Here is a 14,113-nt window from a genome sequence, read left to right as displayed (position 1 = left end):
TGTTGAGCTTGGAGTTATTTTCTTGCTTGTCTTTTCAGCAGCCCTGTGTGTCAGAGGACTGGGGCGGTAGCGGGAGTCTTCTGACCTGGACGTGGAAGGAGTGCTGTTAATTTCTTTGGTGTTTGAAAGTGGAAGGTCACTTTATTCCCTTAAGGCAGTGGTCTTCACGCCTTTTTACGCTGAGCCCAACCTTGAGTAAAATAGTTTCTGCCCCCAACCCCGCCACAAATGCTTATATTATCTATTAAAAAGTCCCATAATCCTTCAGGCCCCCCACCACCTGGCATCCTTTAGGTCCTCCAGTTTGAAGGCCTCTACCACAAGGCGCCCTAGCTGTACAGCATACAGAGGCCCCCTTTTCGTGGGTGGGGCGACTCCTTCCCAGTTCCACACAATGACTGTTCTACTGATCATGCTGATTTCTTTCAAACCGTCGCCAAGTAGGGGATACATGCTCCTACTGGTTGCCCCTCTCTGGCTTTAATGCTGTTGCTTCTCCAATGCCCCCAAAATGTTCCACACAAATAGTTCATGCCTTCCTTAGATAGGTGCACCCAACCCTCTATTTAATAGATTATCTACATTTATCCGGCCGTGGTGCATGTGTGAGAAACCATGCCTCTGCAAAGTTTACCCAGGGCTTGGTTTACTTTATTGCAGGAATTTTCCACTGCTATGAGTGCTGCACTAGTTCAGCTGTAGTGCATAATTTATTATACATTAACAATGCTTATGGGGCCGGGGCGGGGGTGTACTTCTGACCCTTCTGGAGGATAGTGCCTGGCTCATGTTAGCAAAGGCCTTCCTGCTAAGGTGTAATATTCACTTTTTGTTCCCCCAGTAAAGGTCACTTTGGTTATGGGTTCTGTCCCTGCATGCCCTCCTATTTCCTGTACATGTTGCTGTCTGCAAGCTGGGGCTCTCTATGGCACATTTAAGAAACTGAAACAGCTGCTTGTCTTTTAAAGGACACACACAAAATGACAGCAGCATTTTAGGTACAAGAGCTCTGCAGTCAAGAAGGTATTGCGTCTCCAGAACACTCACCTCTAATTTTGCGAGTGGATGCAACTAGTTAAAGCCACAATAGGTGGAAGTCTTGGAAGAAGTTAACCAAGCACCAAGAGACGCTTCACTCATAAATCGGGACACATCAGGCAGGAACATCCATAGCAAGCTCACTATAAATTAATGGTTCTGGGTACAGACCTGGTTCGCAAATACTTGGGGCGTACTAAATTTACTTTGTTTCCTTCTTCTTTTAGACAATAACTCAAATCATGGCACTCTTTGATTCCGACAATTCTCTGCATTTGAAAGGATGGGAAATTTGAGCCTTTGTAATTCCCGGTGAAGTTAATTGTAAATTGCTGATAGAGGGTATCGATGAAAGTAGAAGAGAAATACGTAAAGAAGAGGATTTCAAGGCAGTTGTGCTTTTCTAGTTAGGTAAGCAATGTGCTTTTTTTTTTGTTCTTCTATTTGATGTTTGGGGGAGGAGGGTACATCTGACGTCCCTATGCAGAGTCGTTACCTTTTTTCACACATACAGATGAATGCTGCACAATGCCCACCTCTCATTTACAGCATCTCTTTCCTCTAGAGTAACTCTCTAAAGTATAGATGGTCTACTGATTTCTCTTATGTTAGTGGCAAAGCGCTATCGGTTGAACGCCCTCGGGGACCGTAGTCCAGGTCAGAGTATGTGTCCAGCTAGGGCAGAGAATGGATTGGTATTGGCGAATCACGCTCTACGTCCTTAAAGTTAGGTATACAGTCTTTTAGAATGAAGTGAAACAATATTATCAGGTTATACATCTGTAGGTGAATTTATTCCCATAAAGTCAGCCGACCCGTGTTTCGACCTTAGCCGTCTTCAAGGCCTTGAAATTGAACACTTGGTATGGTGACCAGATTTGGAACATCTTGAAAAATGTTCTGTTAGTACTTGATAAAGGGTTGAGTCCCGAGAGACCTGTCAATGGCTGGCACGTTGTGCCAAAAGTCTTCAGTGGTGCTTGGACATCCTGGATTGGTTCCCCAAATCGAAATGCCTAAACTATCTTTTTTTATTTTTTTTTATTTTTTACCTCAGATGCAATCCTGAAAATGTAGTCCACGGGTTGGGGAACCAATCTAGGATGTCCAAGGTAGAGCGAGATTCGCAAATACTTATCCGTTTTCTGTCCTATTCATTCAAGGTCTTTATGCGTAGACCTTGTGGAATTGGTGTTCTGTTAGTACTTGATAAAGGGTTGAGTCCCGAGAAACCTGTCAATGGCTGGTGCGTTGTGCTAAAGTCTTTAGTGGTGCTTGGACATCCTGGATTGGTTCCCCAAATCGAAATGCCTAAACTATCTTTTTTGATATTATTATTTTTTTTTAACCTAAAATGCAATCCTGAAAATGTAGTCCGCGGGTTGGGGAACCAATCTGGGATGTCCAAGGTAGAGCGAGATTTGCAAATACTAATCTGTTTTCTGTCAGAGGCAGAGGAGAAAAAGCAGCTACTGGTGGAATCTGGTGGAATCTGGAAAAAGAAGATGCAGTGAAAAAAAAGAATTCTATTGTAAAAGCTGATGGGTGAAAACTAAATATTCCAAAACGTATTAATGGCTGTTCACAAAAGTTGGAAAACAAGTCTTTTGGCAGGGATGGCTATTCTTCATTCCTCCTACATTCCTTCCTCAGAACCTGCCTCTTACCCGGGACAATTGATAGGCACAGCATTAAATCAGCAGATGTCTGTGTAATGTTGAAGTCCCCAAAGATGTAGCTGTGCAACTGCTACAAAATATTGGACTATAAAGTAACTCGTGGGGGCGTGGCTAACCACCATGTAGAGTGGACGTGTCTCCTGAGCGCTCCGGCTGATGTGCCATGATAAGCTGTCTGTAAGTGACTTTGAAGTGCTCCGGAACCCTGCAAGTTGCACCATCCGCGGCAGAACCTCCTCGGCAACTTTTGCACCGTCTCCCAAGCGAAGCAGAGACAGCTAACACCCCTATCTGGCGAGCGAAGAAGGTCACCGAGCGGATTCAAAATGGCGGCTCCCGTGCCCTGATCCTTGAAAGGCCGGAGCGCACTACCATCGCTGGCGAAGCTGCCCGCCGGCGGGAGGAGAGGATCCGAACAGCTACACTCATCGATCGAGAGGACCGATCCAGATGTCCTGACCGGACCGCGCCCTGCCTGCGGCATGCGACCGGGCTTGGGTGTGCCCTGGACAGTCGAGAGGGCCCCCGGCGTGAGCGGTGGCCGACCGGTACCGCAGAGGTAAGCGCGGGCGGCGGAGGACCACCCCGGACACCTACATCGGAGGCAGGGTGAGGGGGCCTATTCTACCGCCTGCGCCTGACTTTGCCGCTGGTGGCAATGCAAGAACTTGAGCTGGCCTCCTCGAGGCGTTGTGACCCCAGCTGTCTTCCTTCCCCCCCGCCTGCTGATCCTTCACCGGGGGGAGGTGTGGGCGAAAACACCTGACCCCTGCCTGCAGATTGACGCTCCAGCGGACCGCGAGGCCCACTCCTAGGGCCCCCATCACTTCACAGCCGACGGCGGAGGGGGCCGACTGCACCTGCCTGATCCGAGATACCTTTGTTTCCCGAAATCGGCCTGCTACCCCGCTGCTTCTTAACATCGCCCTGTCGGCCCTGCGACGGGAACGAGACCTAGCGGCCTCTCGATTGCACCCCCGGCATTTTCGGTGCAGGAAGGCCCTGTGTTGACGACATGTCCGGCAGGAACAGCAGGCCCAAGCAGCACGCAAGACCACGATGGACAACTTCGCAGCCTGTGAATCCCCGAATCCTGAGGGCACAAATAAAGCGGCCCCAGATGCTCAATCTAACCCCACGGCGGCCGCGGCTTCAGAGCCTACCAACAGCCAGATATTCGAAGCCATCAAGCTTTTCCAGGCAACAATGGAAAACAAAATAGATGCCGTTGCCACAGACCTGGGCCTCCTGCGTCAAGATGTCCGCTCCCTGGCCGGCAGGACTGAGGCGCTTGAAACACAAGTCCGAGAAAACACTGAATCCAAAACTCACCTTCTTCGAGACGTCGACGAGCTTCAGCAAAGGGTCAAAAACTTGGAGGACAGAGCCGAGGAGGCAGAAGGAAGGGCTCGCCGGAACAATATACGCCTTCTCAGTTTGCCAGCGGGTTCCGAACGAAGGCTCCGACCCCACTAACTTCATAGAGACCCTCCTGCTACAAGAGGTGGGAGCTGGCAAACTCTCCCAGGGCTTCACCATCGAGAGGGCCCACAGATTCCTGGCCAAGAAACCACCGCCGGGGGCCCCACCCAGGCCTGTGATAGACTACAGGGACTGTGAGGTAATTCTGGCCTTTTCCCAAGCTGGCGGCCAAATCCAACGGGACGCTGCTAAAATCGCCATATACCCTGATTACACCTTTCAGGTTCAAATGAACAGAGCGCAGTTCATACACACTAAGGCCAGATTGAAAGCCGCCGGGCTGCGTTATATGCTCCTGTATCCTTCCAGACTTAAAGTACTGCGTAACAACAAGGCACACTTATTCGACACCCCGGCCCAGGCCAGGGACTGGATGGACGGATTACAGATCCCTGATATTGAGGAAAGGAAACGGAGACCGAGATAACGATCCTCATGTCATTCAGGGGGGAACTATATTTGCTTGAACTGTTACACAGCTGAATGGATTCTCCCCGCGGAGACCCAGAGTCCTTGTTCACTCCACCCTCTGATTGTTTTCCCCCTTTTTGGGTACATATACCCGCCCGTAGGGCACCTGGAGACCGATGCACGGTCCAACGGAGCAGAAATGGGACAGTCATAACGAGGGTAACCTCGCTGGGCCAGTTCTATGTTTGGAGTTTTTTTCACAGTTAAGTAGGGAGGGTGGGAATACGGGAGTTTTTGTACACGTATTTGCACAAGTTGGGGACACGCACTGGGACATATCGAGACCACGGGAACAATTCACATGCAACGCAGCACCTCCTAGATCCTGAGCTCCACCGGCTACACAGAATAAACCACACCACGCCTATGGCTGACACAATAAGGGTTGTTACCTGGAACGTCAGGGGCCTAAACAGCTTTGTTAAACAACGACGGGTCCATACTTACCTGAAAAGATGCAAGGTCGGAATCGCCATGCTGCAGGAAACTCACTTAATACCCAAGAAACTGGAAGCCCTGGCAAAAACTTGGCGGGGTACCCTAATAGGTTCGACTTACTCCTCCTACGCCAGGGGGTCCTGATTTGGATTGCCCCCACTGTTCCTTTCAAACTCACTAGCACTAAAACAGACAACGAGGGTAGGATGGTGGTGGTGTGCGGCTCCATAGAGGGCAAAGAGGTTTGCTTGGTCAGTACTTACGCACCCAACCATGACACGACTGCCTTCTTCCATTCCCTTCATGCGCGACTCAGCCCATAGGCGGACAGAATTATGATATGGGGGGGTGACCACAACTGCACCCTTGATCCTCTACTTGACAGATCTGATAACAAACACGACCGACCCTCCCTCCCAGCCAAAATACTTTCCAAACTAATCCAACAGTTGCAACTCAGTGACCTATGGAGGGTCCAGCACCCTGAGCAACAGGAGTACTCCTTCTACTCCCCACCCCACGCTGTACACACCAGGCTGGATTACATCTTTCTCAGCCTAACGCAACAGTCCATATTTGTTGATGCGCGGTACCTGCCTAGGGTGCTGACGGATCACTCTCCCCTTCTGGTAACCTGGGAGGTGTTTCCGCCCACACCCCCCATACCCACATGGAAGCTGAGGTCTGAGGCCCTACTTGACTCTGCATTCAAGGAACGCATTAAAAGATAGCACTGAAGAATATTGGCAAAATAATCTGCATAGCATTAGACACTTGAGCACAACTTGGGAAACATATAAGGTGGTCATGAGGGGCGAGATGATTGCAGCAGTTGGGGGAGCTCAGAGATCTCTTACATCCTCGCTTGAGTGCGCAGAAAGGGACCTGAGTACGCTCGAAGGTAGGTCTGACCCATCCCCTGACCACTTACAAAAAATGGCCGAACTCAGACAAACCTGCCTAACTCATTGGGAATCCCTTGCTAAACTGAGTTATGCCAAGCACACAGAAAGAATCCATGCCCTGGGAGACAAGCCCGGGAAACTCTTAGCTTGGCTCTATAAAAGGGAGACCCCCAGGCCACCCATCTGCCACACGGCCGTACATACCCAACAAGAAATCAATTTGGTCTTTACTGACTTCTATCGTAACCTGTACTCCGAAGCCCTGCCCCCTCCGATACCAGGATCGAGGACACCCTTGACGCCATCGACCTACCTAAACTAGACCTGCAATTGGCTGAGACCCTTGATGAGCCCGTCACCCCTGACGAGGTCAGGGTGGTAATCAGATCGCTACCAGCTGGGAAAACCCCGGGTTCGGATGGGCTCCCGGGGGAATTCTACAAGACCTAGGAGGAAACTCTTGCCCCAATACTGGCCCAGGTCTTTAATGAGGCCTTTGAGCGTGGCGTCCTCCCGGACTCCATGAACGAGGCCGTGATTATACCCTTGCTTAAACCGGGGAGGGACGGGGCAGATTGTGGTTCTTACAGGCCCCTCTCTATGCTTAATGTTGACTGTAAGATCTTCACCGCCTTGCTGGCGAATAGACTTGCAGAGTTATACCTCTGTTGATCCATCAGGACCAAACGGGATACGTCCCAGGGCGCTCCATCACTGAGAACCTGCGCAGGCTGCATCATGTTATCTTTAGCACTGAGGGAAGACCGCAGAAACTTGCAGCGGCATCACTTGACGCCACCAAAGCTTTTGATTCGGTGAGGTGGGACTGGCTGTATGCCACCATGGCCAGAATGGGGATAGGCCCTGAGTTCCTTAAGTGGACCCGGCTGGTTTACGCCAGCCCCACTGCGAGGGTACGTACCAACAAAACCTATTCCGCGAAATGGTCCCTACACAGAGGCACCCGCCAGGGGTGCCCTCTGTCCCCCATGTTATACATCCTTGCCGCTGAACCAGTGGCGGCCTACCTGAGACAGGAATATGGACAGGGTGGCATTAAGATAGACGGGGTGACCCACCTCATCTCTATGTACGCTGACGACACCCTATTGTACCTACGGGACCCTGAGCACATCCTTCCCTACATCTTGGAAACCCTGGACTGTTTCCACAAGCTCACTGGTATCCAGATCAATAGGAGCAAGTCTTGCCGTTATCCCCTCGCAGCACTCTTCACCAATGAATACAGGTCCCTCCCCCCTCTGGATCTCGAATGGCAGGCTACTTCCTTCAAATACTTGGGGATAACTATACACCGCAACCCAGCCACCGAACACATCCTTAATACCGTAAGGGCCAAAGACTCTCTCACAAAATCTATGGCGTTCTGGGGCTGGCTCCCGCTTTCGATGGCCGGGAGGGCGGGACTCCTCAAAATGGTCGCCCTTCCCCGCCTATTACATAACTTCACTAACGTCCCCTTCAACATCCCCCCTCTTTTTTCAGAGATCTCAACAAACTCTGTAGGGTCTTCCTTTGGCAGGGAGGCAGGCACAGGGTGGCATTAGAGACCCTCCAAAGACCGTATGAGAGGGGCGGATTTAAGATCCCCAACTTTGAGCTGTATTTCCTCGCCAGCCAGCTGAGACATGTCACGCAGTGGATGGCGGACGAAAGCACGACAGACACTCGCCTCCTTCAGCCGGCCCTCCGCCGGTTGTTACTCAGAGACATACTGTGGGCCGGGGAGGGTGCTACGAGTCACTGCCCTTACCTCGCCAAGCTCGGGATCCGGATTTGAAAAAGGGCCTGCAAACTGGTCGGGTCGGACGACCCGTTCTCCCCACAGATCCCCATCGCTGCACTCATGGTCAATCACTCTTGGGGGCATGTCGAAACACGTACACAATGGTAGCCCCTCGGGGTGGCCACGCTGGGGGACTTGATTCAAGAACAGGAAATACTAACTTTTTCGGAACTCTGTGAAACCACGGGCCTCCCGGCAGGACAGTTCCTGTTGCACAGGGTGGTTGTACAGGCCTTGTGCAGAAGATGGCCGGTCGCAGCTGACCTGACTGAGGAGAACGAATGCATCGAAATGATATTGAACTCCACTGAGGGGGGCCATGAAACCTCACAAATCTACGAAGCCCTGTTATGGGGTACGACCAGGGGAGACCTCAAATGTAGGAGTAGGTGGGAAACTGAACTGGGCCTCGTCTTCGAAGACAAAGATTGGGGTGACATAACCCACTATCATAAGAAGGTCTCCAGGAGCGCCCGCTTACAGCTCATTCAACTGTATATCACCAATAGAGCGTACCTCACACCGGAAGCCATATCGAGATTCACGGGAGCTGGAACCCAGTCATGCCCCAAATGCAGTGAACCCAGAGCGGGAATGATTCACATGTTCTGGGGCTGCCCAGTAATCGGGGAGTTCTGGTCACAAGTGAAGGACAGAGTGGCTGGCGCAGACATCGTAGTTGAGGTGGACTAGTCTACGGCCTGCATCCTTGGCAAATACAGGTGAAACAGGAAGAACAAACCCCTATCCAAGCTCACTGACCTTATATACATTACAGCCAAAAGACGTATTGCCATGGGGTGGAAAAGCCCCAGAGGTTCACATATGCCCCTATGGTGGGGTGACCTCACGAAGTGGATCGTAGCTAAAACCGCGGCATGGGAAACGGCTATTCATGTGCAAAGACTGGATTCCAGCGAGGAACTACACCGCTGGGTGACCCTGACGGTGCCCTTGCTCCACCCTGAGGCGGATGATACGGAGCGGAGTGGAGAGAGTTGCCCGGATACGGGCACAAACTATAGAGGAACAGTGAACTAACCGTGGTCTTGGGGGGGAGGGAGGGACAGGGTGGGGTGGGTCTTTGGGTTCTTTTCTTGATATGCTTAACCAATCGCCATTGATGTTTTTCTGTACTCTTGTTATGAAACCAATAAAAAATAAAGTAACCCGTCAATTGTCTGCTACAAATGTTTTGTTGGGCAAATCTAATTTGACAAGCTCAACTCTTATCACCACGTCTTCTCAACAGTGTGTTCTTGTTACAGTATGACGGTCATGCTTGTTTGGACAGTGAAGTGACACCTACCCATTACCACACCTGCACAATCTTTCAGATTACAGTTTTTAAAAAAACAATGGAATTGGAACATCCCCACAGCTGGATTTGGTTGCTACGTCAGCCCCTGCTACTAATCTACAACGTAATTGTAGCTCACATGCTACTCTGTGAAACTGAAGATGCAAGTGCTCTTGTGTGTAGAACTATTATAGTTGATCTGGTGAATTTGTAGGTTGGTGCCAACTTGTAAATGGTACATGCGTTTGTGCTATTGGATTTCTGTTGGGGGTCAGCTAATGTTTTCTCGGGTGTGATGAATGGTGGAACTAATTGCTAGCTGCTCATAGTGACATTGGGTGAAGTGATCGACAGTCTTGTCATACAGGTAGACCTTTAACAGATTCTGTTTAGGTCACTGAAAGTGTATTTTAGTGCAGTGATTTGTAATTGTGGGAGTTTATTGGGTGTGATGCCATGTTAGCTAGAGGTGAGAAATGAAATGAGGGAGTTTAGAGGTTGGTTCGTGACATTGTGGGGTTGATTTGTAGTTTTGTATACTAAATCAGCAAACCTTAGTTAATGACATTGGAGTGCTCTAGGAAAGAAGGCAAAGAGGGCAAGTAACAGCTGCAAATTCCATGTTTTCCAGTACACTTTCCATAAGTCTAACCCTATGGTAATACCGCCTGTCTTACACACAAGGAATCAAAACCGTTTTATTAAATCGTTGGAAAGCAACATCCTCCTGAAGTCGTCTGGAATAATCGTTCACAATTTCAAACCCATCCTAAAGTTGTCACAGGTCATCCTGGAGTAATCCCCCACATATCCTGAAGTTGTTATGGGGTCACCCTGGACTAATCCCCACCCATCCTGAAGTTGTCATGAAGTCATCCTGGAGTAATCCCCACCAGATCATCACTGGAAGTAATCAGAACTCCTCTTAGAGTAGTTTCTGTGACCTCATTTGAATATTTCGGCCTATACACATACTTCAGGATGGTTTCGGATGATCTCCCTGAACTAGCCATGGATGACTCTAGGATGGAGTCACCTGATGACTCAAGAATGATTCCAGGAAGATCTTCCTTTTTGACTTGAGCATAGCTGCAGTACCAAAATATCACACTACTTCCAAGCCTGTCGTTTTGCAGGAATGCATGTTTTTACACCCAAGTCGCAAACACAGTTGCAAAATATGCTGCCTCCTTGGTTTATCCTAGTACTGGCCCTTTAGCAGGCCTTTAGCAGGCAGTTTGAGACGCACAAAAACATTCTTGCTTAAGGCTATGTATTATGTAGATTTTACAATAACGCCCCACATTGATCCAAACTGGTATCCGAATATGAAGTAATGGACCATTTAAAGAGTCTTGGTTATGGGCAGGCACACACATCCCCTTACCAACCAACACATGCCACAAAGCACACCATTTCACTTCATTCATCTGAACCATTGGCGCCATGCGAGACAGGAGCAGACAGATTTTTTTGCGGTTGTGAGGTTGCATTCTGGGATTTGTTTGCTGTTGTGCGGTTGCATTCTGGGGCATGTAGTTTGGCATTATCAATGGTGATTGTAGGGCAAAGACGGAGCAAAGTGACTGGGGGAACTCCCCTCATGTGTGGCAGGGGCCAACTGTAGATCTTTGCCATGTTAGTAACGAAATTCCGTCAGGATGCGAAAATGCGCCTGATTGGATGCATTCTGAATTACCTTTAAACCATGCGTGCAGCCACTCCGATGCTTTTGTTAAGGCAACATGGGTTACTATTTAAATGAGTAATACACAGTTAGGTAATGTACATTAGGCCACGCATTTCTGTGTTGGAGGTCTCTGGGGGCAGCGCTGGCGATTGGGCCGGCTCTCGCCGGATCCGAGATCCGCCACCAGATGTGTAGCCGGATCTCTGGATCCGGCTAGAGTCCGCTGAGCAGCCCCAAACCCATGCTATGTGCTAGAAGAAAAAAAGAAAGCACTGCGAAGGAACTGTTAGTTCCTCTGGTGATCCCATGCAAGGGGTCACCAGAGGAAGTTAAGAGTCCTCAGCCACAACCAGGTTTAATTATTTATGCAATGTTTGTCGGATACATGGACCCGGATTATTTATTTATGCAATGTTTGTCGGATACCTGTTTCTGACAAACATTGTATAAATAAATAAACAGGTATCCGACAAACATTGCATGAATAAATAAATACACCTATTAACATGGAAACTATCACACACGATGCAGCCACCCAACTGCTTTCAGAGGGGAGCTGCAGGAGGTTTGCCGTGTGTGGTTCAGGTAAAAGAAAAAGTTGCTTATGGCGAACAGAAATCACCCTGTTTGTGCATTTGTGCATTTTAAAGAAAATTTATTCAGCAACACTGGCCAAACTATTATCTGCATAGCGAAGTAACTCATCACCAATGCCATGGAAGTGGAATTGACAGTTTGGAAAAGAAGCAGCATGTAAGAAATAGCGCAGTTTGAAACCATTATTTTGGACATTTCCTTTGATCAGAGGTTAACTGCCAGCTCTGCCCCCCTAAACCCACCTCCAGGGGCACCGCCCCAAACTCTGCCCCACCACCGCCTTTGTGGGATCCCCCACAATTTTTTTCCATTTCCGCCACTGCCAGAGGTCGGTATGGGTCGCTCCTGAGAAATATTTGATTTTATACTGGTAGCGATTAGAATTGTGCTAAATCTAATATACGGGCAGTGCATTGCAGGGTTTGGAATGGCTATTTGTAGTGACTAGTGTAATTGCGTGGAATATGGGTGGTTGCCTCGCCGCAGTGGGAGTTTGAGTTGCACACATGTGGTCGAATAGGGATCTTGGGTGTGATGTCACGTGTATCACAGGAGACCGGAGGTCACGTGCTGGGGGCGGGACAATAAAAGGAATCACTGGAACTGCGCAGCAAGATCAGTCCAGGTTTAAGCACCATATGCACTGGCTGTGCCTGCTTTATTGCCGCGCCCCTGCTGAAGCACCTGCACAGGCATATGGTAAGTAGGCGGCCTCTAACTCCACCAGAGGCCGCTGCCGTCCCCGCAACCGTAACAGAACATTGGCGAGGAGGAGCATGTCACACCATGCCCCACCACGCGTGCCTTGTCAAGCTCCCAGGCAGCGGCCTGAAGCGGAGGCACGCAACCTTCCACAGTGATCTCCCTGAAGCTGTCCGAACGTTCCGGAAGGAACAACCTCCCTCCGGTAAGCATTTCGTTCCATTGGGAGCCCGTAGAGGAACACACAATGCCCACAGACTAACTCACCCGGACAGGGCCAGCACCAGCAGTCACGCCTGACTGACTGGATGAATGTTCCAAAGCCATCATGCATGTTTTGCTCGCACATTTTTTGTTTTGGGATTTTTATTTTTTTTTAAACCTCACACTGCCTCTGTGGAACACCTCTGTATTATGCCTGCACGTGCCTAATAGACAGCACAACCTATCCTGTCAGAATCAGGACATACCAAGGCCCATCGCCTGCAGAACCTTAGCATAACACGTGTGCGTACGTGCCGCGACCTGCTCATCTAGGTGAGTAGGTGCAACAACGCCATGTCGAGCACAAATGTAAGCCCGACCAGGTCAGGGGCAGGCGCCGCGGACAGGAGAAGCGTCAACCTTCAACCTGATCGTCAAGAACCTGCACAAACCACACTCATGGGGCCATTCGACCCATTTACCACTGGAGCCGCAGTTCGGTGGGGCATCTGGCACCAGCAGTTTGAAATGCATCTAGAGGCCAGAGAGATCACAGAGGACAGGAGAAAAAGCACACTCCTTCTGCTCAACATTGGGGCAGTAGCCCATCGGCTCTTTAATACGCTCCCCAACAACAGCGCCGCTGATGACTACGCCACAGCCAGGGCAGTACTGACCAACGAGTTCAAACCAGACCTCAATCCGGACTATGAAAGATTCCACTTCTGCATGTCCAGACAGCGCAAAAATTAAACCATGGTCAATTTCCACGCAAGACTGCGAGAGACGGCTGTCGGATGCGAATTCCCCGATGAAGAGTTCACAATCCGCCTCCAAGTCATTAATGTACTGTCCTCTGAAAAACTAAAGAGAGCCCTACTGTCCGAGAAGAACATAGCACTGTCGCGCATCCTTGAGATGGGACGCCTAAGTGAACGCACAGATGACCAAGTGGCCCTCATAGAAGCGGTAATCCAATGCCTGCCTCTGGACAGCCCCCAGAAAAGCGAAGAAATCGCAGCCATCAGGAGACGACAACCCGGCCAGAGGACAAGGGGCAAAAGGCCCAAACTCACCCAGGCTTAACCAGCCTCCAAGGCAAGACAAAACATGCAAATGGTGTGGAGGCCCATGGCACCGAGGAGAAACATGCCCCGCATGGGACTCAACATGCAGAAAATGCAACCGCCTCAACCATTTTGCGGCGGTCTGTTTACACCCGCCCGGCTGGAAGGAACGCGAACAAGCACCACAACCACAAGGCCATAGAAGAAGATTCACCACAAAGGAACCTTCCCGCCAACAGAAGGGGTGAGGAAGGGCGAGAGCAGTGGACTGCCCACAAAGGTCACCGAGCAGCAGTGAAAGCAAAGAGAGCATCTCACCAGACAGACGCAAGAAAGAAAGGCAGAAAAGGTCAAACAACTAATATCCGCAGTAGAACCACGAAAACCAAGCGATGGAAGAACAAGAAACAACGAAAGCGACCCTCCTGCAGCATCATCGTGGACTGCAACCCAATGAAAGTGGTCATCGACACGGGTGCAACTGTCAATGTGATGCCAATACAGGCATTCCACAAACTCAGCCCTAAGCCAGCACAGAAAGGTGCAACTATTTGCATACGGCTGCAAAAAAGTCTCTTCCAGCACAAGTGTCTTTCCGATCGAATCTCTTGCACAGTAACACAGCATGCCGCACAAGAATTTACGTCATGGATGCCGGATGCAAGACTCCTGAGCTGCAGGACAGCAGAGAAACTGCGTCTGATCCAGTTCGCTTTCAGCATCCAGCCCATCG

General features: G+C 50.0%; 1 long non-coding RNA gene across 2 annotated transcripts in view; it reads left to right on the top strand.

Annotated features, from left to right (window-relative positions):
* Window positions 1–14,113, top strand: part of LOC138497801 (uncharacterized) — a 251,679-nt gene that overhangs the window by 36,619 nt on the left and 200,947 nt on the right. For both annotated transcript variants that reach the window (XR_011278645.1, XR_011278646.1), the window contains exon 2: window positions 1,266–1,449. This is a non-coding gene — a long non-coding RNA (uncharacterized lncRNA). The remainder of the gene's footprint in view (window positions 1–1,265; window positions 1,450–14,113) is intronic.

This window comes from Ambystoma mexicanum, chromosome 5q (genome assembly GCF_040938575.1).
Source record: "Ambystoma mexicanum isolate Mex_15411 chromosome 5q, UKY_AmexF1_1, whole genome shotgun sequence".
Taxonomy (NCBI): domain Eukaryota; kingdom Metazoa; phylum Chordata; class Amphibia; order Caudata; family Ambystomatidae; genus Ambystoma; species Ambystoma mexicanum.
This window is presented reverse-complemented; position numbering and strand designations above follow the sequence as displayed.